Consider the following 11,064-nt stretch of genomic DNA (forward strand, 5'->3'; position numbering starts at 1 on the left):
AAAATAAATACCTAATAACTTGGGCTAAAAATGTGAATAGTATGGGCAGAGGTGTACTTTGCCAAGCAAGACTTACTTATTAAAAAAATGGAGTTGAGAAAAATAAGACCATACAGACCAAATTTCAGCCCAAATTTCTGAAGCTATACAAAAACAAAATTCAACAAGGTTCAACAAGAATCTCATGACAGGGACTCATTCAGAAGCAAACAAAACCAGTACGTCCACTTATGGCATGGCAGTTTTGACACCGGTCGTTTTGCCATAGCACATTGGGTGCAGGTCCCTTTTAGACTCTCTCTGTTGACCGCCACAGTCAGCAGGGAGAAGAGACTTATCCACACCTCAATATAGGGTTTTCCTTAAATATACTGTAACTAGAAGCACTGATAAATGTAGTCACTCTGGTAAAAGTTTATATAAGGAAAACAGTTCACCATCAGTACATAGAGATGGCTTGAAATTAAACGCTCCATGTACAAATGGGTTGCTTTGTCTCTAATGTCATGTATTCATGTGACAGTATATTTAAGGAAATCCTACATTCAGACATAGATAGGTCCCTCCGCCCTGCTGGCCGCAGCCAACAGGATGCGCCCAATAGGGACCTTCACCAAAGGTGCTGCGCCAAAACAGCCTACGCCAAAACTGCAGTGGCTGAATGTGCTTTTTCCGAGAAAACCATTTAGGGGAACATTAGTGAAAAATGTTGGCATGCCATTTTTAGTGATCTCTATAGGGCAAGACAAGTTTTCCCCCTCAAATGTGGCACCCCACCATGAATTATTTTCACTTAACCCTTTGATTTTTACTCTTAACGAGATCACTGAATATATAACCGTGCAGAAATCTAACGAAGTGCCAGGGCCTGATAGGATTCCAGGTGACTTATTTAAGTATGAAATGTGTGCATGGGCTCCTTACCTATATCAACTGTTTAATGTCATAACTAGTTTGAACACAGCACCTAAATTGTAGTTGTCTACAGACATCGCCCTGCTGTATAAAATTGGTGGCCATGAGTCCCCAGGTTATTACTGCCCCATTTCATTTATCGAGTCAATAGTGAAAATCTTTGCTAGAGTGGTCCTTGGTTATTTGGACATTTGGGCCAACAGCCTTGCCCATCTTCGTCAGGCTGGGTTCAGAGAGAGAATAAGTACTATACAGATCAGTGATTCATGTTATCCATGATAATTGAGAAACATGATGTGCTGACAAAAGCCAATATTTGTGTTCTTTTTGTTGCCTTATAAATAACGTTAGATGTGGTTCCCCGTTCAAAACTTTGGGACATTCTGAGGGACCGTGTCATCCCACACCAAATCTACGTTTTTTTTCAACAAAAAAAAAAAGGAAAACATGTTTTGTAATTTTGGAGAAGCTATAGAAAAGGCAGACTCATACGACTATCTGGGAGTGAGCTTTACCAGCTCGTGTTTTATGGACCCGCAATTGATCAGGGACTTTGCTGTCTTTGCTGTCTCGAATTTGTGGGCAGTCAATACATTCTGATATGGATATGGTGATGGAGTGATGGGTTCCCTTTTAGAGGCATATACAACCCAAGCTAGGCAGGTTGCCCTTTAAAGAGCTGACATTTGGGGTCATCTATGTCTGATTGACAATGGCTTCCTAAAGAATAACCTAGGTCTTCCAACCTGCACATCTGCTTTACAAATACATGAGGAAACAAGTCTACCTTACGTTAAGCATATTGTGGCCCTCAGACCAGTATTCATCTGGATTAGGTTATAGAGCAGTTAGTTAGGGACGTCCTAGGGCAGTCAGGTGGGTTGTCTTTGCTATGGTTGGTGCGTGTCAGAAGAATGTTGTGTGACATAGGACATACTGACCTATGGACGCACCCTGTTCATATAACTGGCAGTGTAAAAGACATCCCTAAGGCAGCCTTCTGAAAAAATGCCAACATGATATGCAGAGGGTGATCCCTGGCTCATCCTCATTCACCATCGGTTGGGAGAATAAGAATACTCTGGCTACATACCTTACTTGGATGCTGTGAAACCAGTAGTTTTACATTCTTTATATGTCAGAATGAGATTCAGCATTTTGTTGGTTGTCGAGAGAATGAATCCATGGGACGGTACTGTGTCAAATAGGTGCCCAAATTGTACAAATAGGATTGAGACAATAGAGCATTTTCTTCTAGACTGCCCACCGTACCTGCACTTTAATAGGCCATACCTGAGACCAAGGTTTTGCTATTTAGAATTGCCACAATTAGCGAGACCATGGCTTCCTGTAGAAGGACTAATAATGCTGCCAATGTATTCACGTTTGCAAAATATGTGCATAGACCATGGTTTTAAAATATCTGCATTATTGAGGTCCATGAAAATAGAGGAGCAAGCGCTGCAATAGTTCACTGTTTATTTAACCATTGCATCATATTTTAGCATGATTGCTTCTGCATAACATGATTGAAATCATATTTTTGTTAATGGTTTGCTAAAGGTTAAACATGTATTTTGAACTCCTTTTTCTACATATTGATAATGCATTTGCCCTTTGTATTGCTAGGCCGTTATTTATTGATAATATTTCAATGTCTTTGTATTGCTAGGCCGTTATTGATTGATAATATTTCAAAGTACCATCTGCAATTGAGATAATATGGATTTTTCCATTTTAAATGTTGTATTTCCTAGCTTATGATTTGGAATAATCACTTGTTTTTAAATAGTTCATGTGTATTGTCTTTGTTGTTAAGTGCTGTTTATGATGGTTGCTGCTATTGTTTATGGTGTTCAGTAACAATTGTATCTATTTATTTATTTATTTTATTTGTTTATTTGCACTGCGCCGAAAGCCTGCAGGCATCGGGGTGCAAAACACATACACAAAAGACATACTCATCAACGATAGGACAGGAGCGGTGGCACTAATATGGGGAAAAGGGAGAGAACTACTTAAGCATACATGTTTTCAGGGCTTTCTTAACAGTTCTCAGATTTTCATTACTTGTGACGGCAGCAGGAAGGGACTTCCTGAATGTGGCCGCTTTAACAGTGAAAGATTTTCCTAGGCCTTTTTCACGCTTATATTTGGGGCATTTGACCTCCTTTTTGTCTGCTGACCCCAGTGCTCTAGCAGGTTGGTACTGTGGTATGAGTTTTCAGGTAAGTAAGCACCGCTCCATATACACATCTGTGGACAATGGAGCGTACTTTGAAGTGGATTCGTTCTTGTATGGGTAACCATTGCAGGTTCTTAAATGATGTGTAATGTGCTCTCACTTTGTGAGTTTATTGACAATGCGAACTCCGTTAATTTGTAGCACCTGACACTTCCCTGCATTGTTAGTTGAGGCACCGATCAGTAGAGAGTTGCAATAGTCCAATTTGGACAAAATGGTGGTTCGGACGATAGTTGGTAATATATGGTCAGATATTTTTCAGGAGGTGGAGGGCGTAGTTGCAGCTTTTTGTCATCTGATTGAAATATTCATCCGAGTTAAGAGAGGCCTCCAATTGGATGCCCAAGGTCTTCTTCACCTGTGCCTATATGAAAACTGGTGCAGTCAGAACTGAGTTTAGCACGTTTGGCTGTTGAGCCAAAAATCACCAGCTCTGTCTTATCGCCATTTATACATAACCTGTTGGTTGACATCCACTCCTCAATATGATGATATATGGTAGATAGGATTGTGGCGTCAGTGGTATACACTCCTGTTATTTCAATGACTAGCTGGGTGTCATCAGCGTAGTTAGTAATGAACACATCCTGATCATCCAAGAGTGAGCAAAGGGGTCTAATGTACAGATTGAAAAGTAATGGTGATAGACTTGCCCCCTGCCGGACAAACATCAGATGGGAGCTGTAGATGATTGAGCTTGTCTCCATTGGATTCTTGCCTCCCTATCTGACAGGAATTAAAGGAACCAGTTCACCGCTTTGTCTGAGCAGTGAGCCAAGTGGCCTAGTATTAGTTTAAGAATACCATGGTCCACCAGATCAAAGGCCGCGGATAACTTTGCCCTCTTCTATGCTTTGCAACCTGTGTGATTAAAGTTCTATTAGAGCAGTCCCGGTACTGTGGTTAGGCCGAAAGCCTGACTGTTTGGGGTGTAGAATATTATTTTCTTCAATGAAACACTGAACCGGCATGTACGCTGCTTTATCCAAGACCTTAAGAAGTATATTGCAGTTAGTGATAGGTCTGAGGTTGTTCGGATCTTTGGCGTCAAGGTTTTTTTTTTTGGGAAGTGAAGTAATTTCAACAGTCTTAATGTGCTTGGTAAGAAAAGGAGAAAAGATTTCCTGATGTTTCACAAGAATTTTAGAAGGAATGTTATTTTCGGAACATGCTGTGGGTCTCATTTAAGTATTTTTTCCATGTCACATTTCTCTATTTTAGAGAATGAGAAGGGGGAGCTGGCTTGGGACTTTGCAGTCTATATGCAAGGCGATGTTGCCTGGGTTGACCCTGTATTCTATCTTTGATTTTCTTTCATACCTTGATAATGTTCTCCTCGAGTGCAGTCTGCACTGTAGGAGTGTCTTGGATGGTAAGCACAAACGGAACTTGGAGGGCATTAGGTTTCTCTAGTAATTTACTATTTCAAAAAGTTTCCTAGAGCTATTTGTAGCTTGTTCAATTTCTCAGTTATAGACATTTTTCTTGCTCTCCATCACTTTGTTTTTATAGGTTTTATCTGCGTGTTTCCAAGCATCTTTATTTTCTTTGGATTGATATTTAATCCAAATAATTCTAGCCTACACTTCTCTTTTTTCTGTGCCTCCAGTTCAGAACTAAACCATTTTTGATGATCAGGTTTATCTCTACAAATCTGCGGTTATAGGTCAGAGTATCGAATCAAAAGGATTGAATGACAAAAGGGTCGAATCAAAAGGACCGAAAACAAAAGGGTCGATTTTTTTTTTTGGGGGGGTCCCCACCACAACCCCCTTTTTTGTGGTAAAAAACACTTTTTTTCCTATACGAAACCAAAATATATATATATATATATATATATATATATATATATATATATATATATATATATATATATATATTAATGGTTAAGTTGGTGTTTCCATAGGAAGAGCATTTTTTGGGTGGCTTATAACTTCGCTCCCTCTGGACGAATCCTCACCAAACTTTGCAAAAAAAAGTATATGGCGCACTCTGAATTTTTTTGCAAAGTTTGGTGAGGATTCGTCCAGGGAGGGAAAAGTTATAGGGGGTGGTCCCAAAACTTGTGTTTTTTCCTATAGACATAATGGGAAAAAACTTTGCGCACGGCCACAGGCCAAACCGCTGGACGGATTTACACCAAATTTGTGGCAGGAACGGAGGCTTGGTCCCGAAAGCGTGCTTTTGCAAATTTGGTGTAAATCCGTCCAGTAGTTTTTTATAAAATGACCAAAACGTAAGGCAAAAAAATTAGAGATATCTGTGTTCGCTTCTCGGACGGACTTCCCTGTTCGCTCCGCGGACAGCACCCCGATTGGCCCATGGCCTTGTGTCATGTCCACGGACATGCGACGTGTTCGCTGATTGGACGGCGAGGGGCGTGGAGCGCGTCAGATTTTCTGTGGCGCCCGCCATCTTCTATTCGCCATCGAGCGCGTACAGCGCGGTGAAACGTGGATAAAAAATTGTATTTAGTGCCGTGTGTTGGTGTGTAAGAGTGCTTGAGAAGGGTGGGGAGTATGAGATAGGTTCAATGTTTTGTTTTTTTATGTGCTAGACGTTTTTGTTGCGTTCGATTTGTCCGCGGAGAACACGGCTGTTCTGACATTTTGTAAATAAACTAAATGGTGGGGTGTTTAGAGGACGGAGTATGTGTCATTTTTGTTCGCAAGGAAGGTAAAAATAAGCTATGAACACTCGCGGTGTACTTAATTGTTCGTAAATACACAAACTGGGGGTGTCCTCAGGATGCTGTCCGTATTGTAATCTGTCTAGTTGAATGTGTTCTAAGAACACTCGCAGTGTCCCGAAATGGTTGCAATTACACAAAATGGGGGTGTTCTGAGAACGTTGTTTGTATTGTTCATTGTCAGGGTGAAAGTGTTTGAAGACCACTCCTTTTGTCCGCTAATAGTACAATTTCCTATGGGCGTCAACCGACTTTTTGTCCACTAAAGAAACGATAAATCCGGCTGTTGTGCGCCGACATTATGTGATAATCCTATGACTGGCGCTATTGACCTGGCTGACTTGCTTTTGCGACACTAAATCATATCGCCCGCCCCTAAGCCTGATATTATCAAAGCATTCATATTCTCCGCCTCTCTCCGTAACATTACAGGGTGCGTCATCAAACTCGCCCAGTCCTCTGCAGTCCTAAGTGACTTTACACAGAACCCGGAAGACAACACATATTATGTCACAACACAGCGCGTCACAATTCAGAATATGAAACAGTGATTTAAAAGCAAACAGCAAGATTTTAAATTTTGTAAAGTACATTTATTTGACATCAAATGTTTAGAGAATATTCAGCAATTTGCATTTGTCTTTGTTGTCGATCCGCAAAAGTTCATGTTGAGGCACGCAATGTTCCTTTGCGGTACAGAGGGTGTTAGATCAGCTTACAACTCAGTGCGCCACAATTCGGAATATGAAACTGTGGTTTAAAAGTAAACAGCAGGATTGTACATTTGGTAAAGTACATTTATTTCACATGAAATGTTTAGTGAATATTCAGCGATTTGCTATTGTCTCTGCTGTCGATCAGCAAAAGTTTATTTTGAGCCACGCCTTGTTCCTTTGCGGTAGATAGGCTGTTGGTTTATGATAAAAGCAGTAAATGGTTGCTCTGATAATCGGAAGGTTGTCCAACAACGAGCCATTAGACCACCCTATTGGTTGGTATGTTGTTTGTAGCCGCTAGTACTGCGTAAGGGCATATTGGTCCTTGGCGATTGTCCCATAAAATGGTGAGGGTCATGCAGTTGCATATTTGGACCTGCACCTGGCAGTTGAAGACCCCATCCGCTGGAGTCTGTAAATCGTGACATAGGCAAAATGGGGCCACATACCTGTTTTAAAAAACATAAATTAGTCTCACCAGCCGATCTTCATTAAAAATCATCATTTTATTTATTAGGGCGTGAAACTATTTGCTATCGAAGATAGTGCAACGGAGCATGTTAATAATAAAATAATAATATTTTCCCATTCATATAGCGCTAAGAACCGTGAGGTATCTAAGCGGTGCTTATTATTAACCACAGTGTGTGGTGCTCATTTATCGACCATGGAAGGATGAAAGGCTGAGTTTGGCCTTGCCGGGATTCGAACTTGCGTTAGCAAGTTGTGCACGGATGTCAAAGCGAGCGTTGTACTCGCTGTGCCACTTGACAGGCTACAGTGAAGTGGCACAGCGAGTAGAGCGTTTGACCGCCTATAGAGCGGTTAAATTATTTCTATTAACCCACCCTGGGTCGTTTGCCTTTTTCAGAGCCCTCTAAACGACAGGGGATCAATTCGGCAGTGATAGTGCGCGGTAGAAAACATTATGCCACTTTCAACGAACAAGTTCAACTTGAGCGGTCTTTAATGCTACGCTATTGTAATTATATTTGGTATAAAATAATCTAAAGGGTTACTTACAGTACAATTGCAATTTCCATTGTCTACGAGTAGTGCAGTCCCAAAATACGACTCTGCGTGTGCGAATGATCTTTCGCATAGTGATATAATATATAAAAGTGGTTTCATTTCAGAAATTTCATCCTTATCTTCTCTTACGTTTTAGCAACACTCCTTCAAGAGAAGTCTTTCATCACAATCTCTGTCTGTCAAGGTCAAAACACAATACAACCTTATAGTCCGCTTCGTGAGCCTCTCCGGGGCCCGAGAAAAAAATGGAAGAAGCTGACCTTCACTGTGAACAAGCATACATTCTTACTTTGCAACATTCTGTGTAAAGCCATCTGTGAGAAGTTGGTTTTTGCACGCCATGTTTGTATATTGTTTGCGTGATATTAAAAAAAGTTTGTTTAAGGGATGTTATGGTTCTAAGTACAGCCGAAAGACCCCTGAAAATCGCAAGTTATGGTAAGCTATGAAAAATAACTCGCGCCACCACCGTGCACTGCTAAGACTAACACCTAGGACATCAAAGATGACATTGCAAATGTCATTGATGAAATCACTGATGACATCACATGTGTATGTACTTTTCATGGAATTTGTGTACTAGGGATTTTTATTATAATGTTGCGAAAAAAGTGTCAAGGATATTGCAATAGATATCATACCGTTATTAGTGCTTTGAACGATGCATTGATATAAATAGCATTGTATTATGGGATTCTATCTAGTATACTGAGCTACTAATGGAGAAAGATAGCATTGTGTGCAGAGTACAAGATGAAGGTATAATATTTGTAATGTTAATATGTTGAATAATGAAATGATAATTGTCCTGAAATGTTCGAAAATTCACAAAATGGGGGTGTTCTGAGGACGTTATTCGTATTGTGTGATTGCTTAGCTGTATGCAATGAGGGAATGGCACAGAGAGTAAAGTGGACGCCGTCCGCGGACACCGCGGCTGTTCGTGGACAGGGCGTGCTACATCCGGGTTTTTCCAGGAAATCCAACATGGAAAGAAGACTGTACGGATCAGCCAATCAGATGTCGAGGTTGCGGATTTGTGTTGAAAGAGACTGTGTGTGGTGAAGATGGCAGAAGTAGAGAAAGTCAGGGTGTTGGTGCTTGGAGATATGTTTGTGTATGGTTTACAACAGTACGCTCAATGCAGGCATGTTGCAAAGAACTTTGATGTGAAAGGTGTGGAGGTGGTGTGTAGCACTGTGCCTGATTGCAATGTACAGGGAATTGTACAGGTTTGTGAGGATATGGCCACGATGAACAGTCCGCATGTGGTAGTTTTGCACTATGGTGCTTTCCATTTGGGCAACGTCAGTGCCCCTACTTTGTTGGCTGATTTGGAACGCTTGGTTCAAGCCGTAATGAAGATCCTTCCAAATGCGAAAGTAATTTTTTCTGGATTACTACCTAGGGCAATATGGGACAATAGTTCAGTTTTTTGTCCTCAGCAAAACATTGTTAGGTGTGTCATCAACCGAGGCATGTGTGCCTTCATGCTTAGAGCTGGTTTGTTCTTCTGTAATAATGAGAATATTGATGCCAGTAATGCTGTTAATTTTAAAGAAGATGGCATTTCTTTATCTTTTACGGGAAATGCCTTTCTATTTTGGAATGTAAGGGTTGCTTTGGAGAAGGTTATGTGAAGATTTTAGGAGTAAAGTAAGAAAAAAAAACAAGAAAAAAAATACAAAATAACAGGTGTCTGTCAAGCATCTGTAAAAAAAACCAAAATAAAACGGCTCTTTTCAGAGCCAACTTCAAAGGGGAAATGGGGCACACTATTTAAATTTACATTCACCATGCTCAGATTTTTTCGATATGTCCGCAGACATGGCGGTAGTCCGCGGACATGAAAATCACTATGAGGGGGTTAGTATGTTCTATGTTACATGTATATGAAGTCAGGGATATTATGGTTAAGTTGTGCTACTAAAAACCAATGAAATTCAGTAAAAAAACTTTGTTAAAGGGACGTTTTGGTTAAGTTGCGCTACTAAAAACCTATGAAATTCAGTGAAAAAACTTTGTTAAAGGGACGTTATGGTTCAAAGTAAAACCGAAAAAACCCTGAAATTCGGCAGTTATGGTAACATAGCAAAAGGAGGGGTACATCAGTTGGGTTGGAAGTAAGGCATTCGCCACGTGTGACCTGTGTGTTCTTTTGGTTTAAAGCGAATTCCGTATGTGTGGAGCCCATAGCGTCAAGTCTGGTAAGTTTCAGCTTGTTGATAAGAGCGATGCAGTGTGCTCTCACTGTACATAGGGATAGAGATTCGCACTCACACTCACCCATTTTGGGGCAAAAACAAGCCTAGGCAATACAGCCAATATTAAGGAGAATTTAGTAAGTTTACCTGAAAAGAAAAAGTGTTGGGTCACCGGCACGCTGATTTCGTCAATGACCCGTGAAGACCGGCTTGTCACAAAAGCTGACTGACTGATTTTGCTGGCACAGCTTTAAAAGTGTTAGTGTTAGTGACAGAAGGTTTCTTCATTCTTAACACTGTGTGGACAAGGACTCGAGATTTCTTTCAAATTGAGTTTCGTAAGTTATTTAAGTCAGTCTAAAATCAATAGGACAAGTGTAAGTGATTTTTCAATGATGCTACTTCTACGGAACTACAACAACTAATGGGGAAATTGATTTAACAATACACATTTGTACCATTTCATTATTTCATTTTGAGTAAAATCTCCAAAATTATGGTACATTTATTCACACATTTTTGATTGTCTCGTAGAGAACACATGAAGGCACTGTATGTAAAAAAAAATAACAAATATCACTTTCATGGGTTTAGCAAAATCTACAATGCCAGCATAACACCTACCACTATTTATGGTTTCTAAATCCTATTGCATAGTGAATCAAAGTGGATTAGGAAAGAAAACTATGACATGTAGCTTCAGGACCTTTGCCAAATACACCTGTAGAAGCTATTTACTTAGAGTTGGGTCTTTCATCCATGATCACTAAAAGTAAAGTTCTACATAACTTTTTTTCTCCAAATACTCGAGTCATGCCAAGATCACCACTCAATATATTCCTATTTCCGGACCTTACTGAATCCTAATATAAACAGAGGAGCCCTGGTAAAATGGCTTGAAGATATCAGTAAGTTCCATTTGGAAATAGGTTTTGAATTACATTTCCCAATAAATGTCAGGGCAGATTCTCGAGATATTAAAAATAAGGCAGAGGATTGGGATAGAATCTACAATATTGAATATTTGGCATCTACATCCTCTTATTCCCAGTGTAGTACTCAACAATTTAATAAGAAAACTACATTTAGGTATCTAATAGAAATATGGAGTCCTAGAGTATGATGTTTCATACTACAAATGAGGTTCAAGCAATTACCAACCTTCAAATGTCATGGTACTTGGATTGGTATCCCTTTTGATAACATTATTTGCTGATTATGTGCAGGGGAAACTGAGACTACCCGACATTTGTTGACACAATG

The sequence above is a fragment of the Ambystoma mexicanum genome, chromosome 12, assembly GCF_040938575.1.
Source record: "Ambystoma mexicanum isolate Mex_15411 chromosome 12, UKY_AmexF1_1, whole genome shotgun sequence".
In the NCBI taxonomy this organism is placed as follows: domain Eukaryota; kingdom Metazoa; phylum Chordata; class Amphibia; order Caudata; family Ambystomatidae; genus Ambystoma; species Ambystoma mexicanum.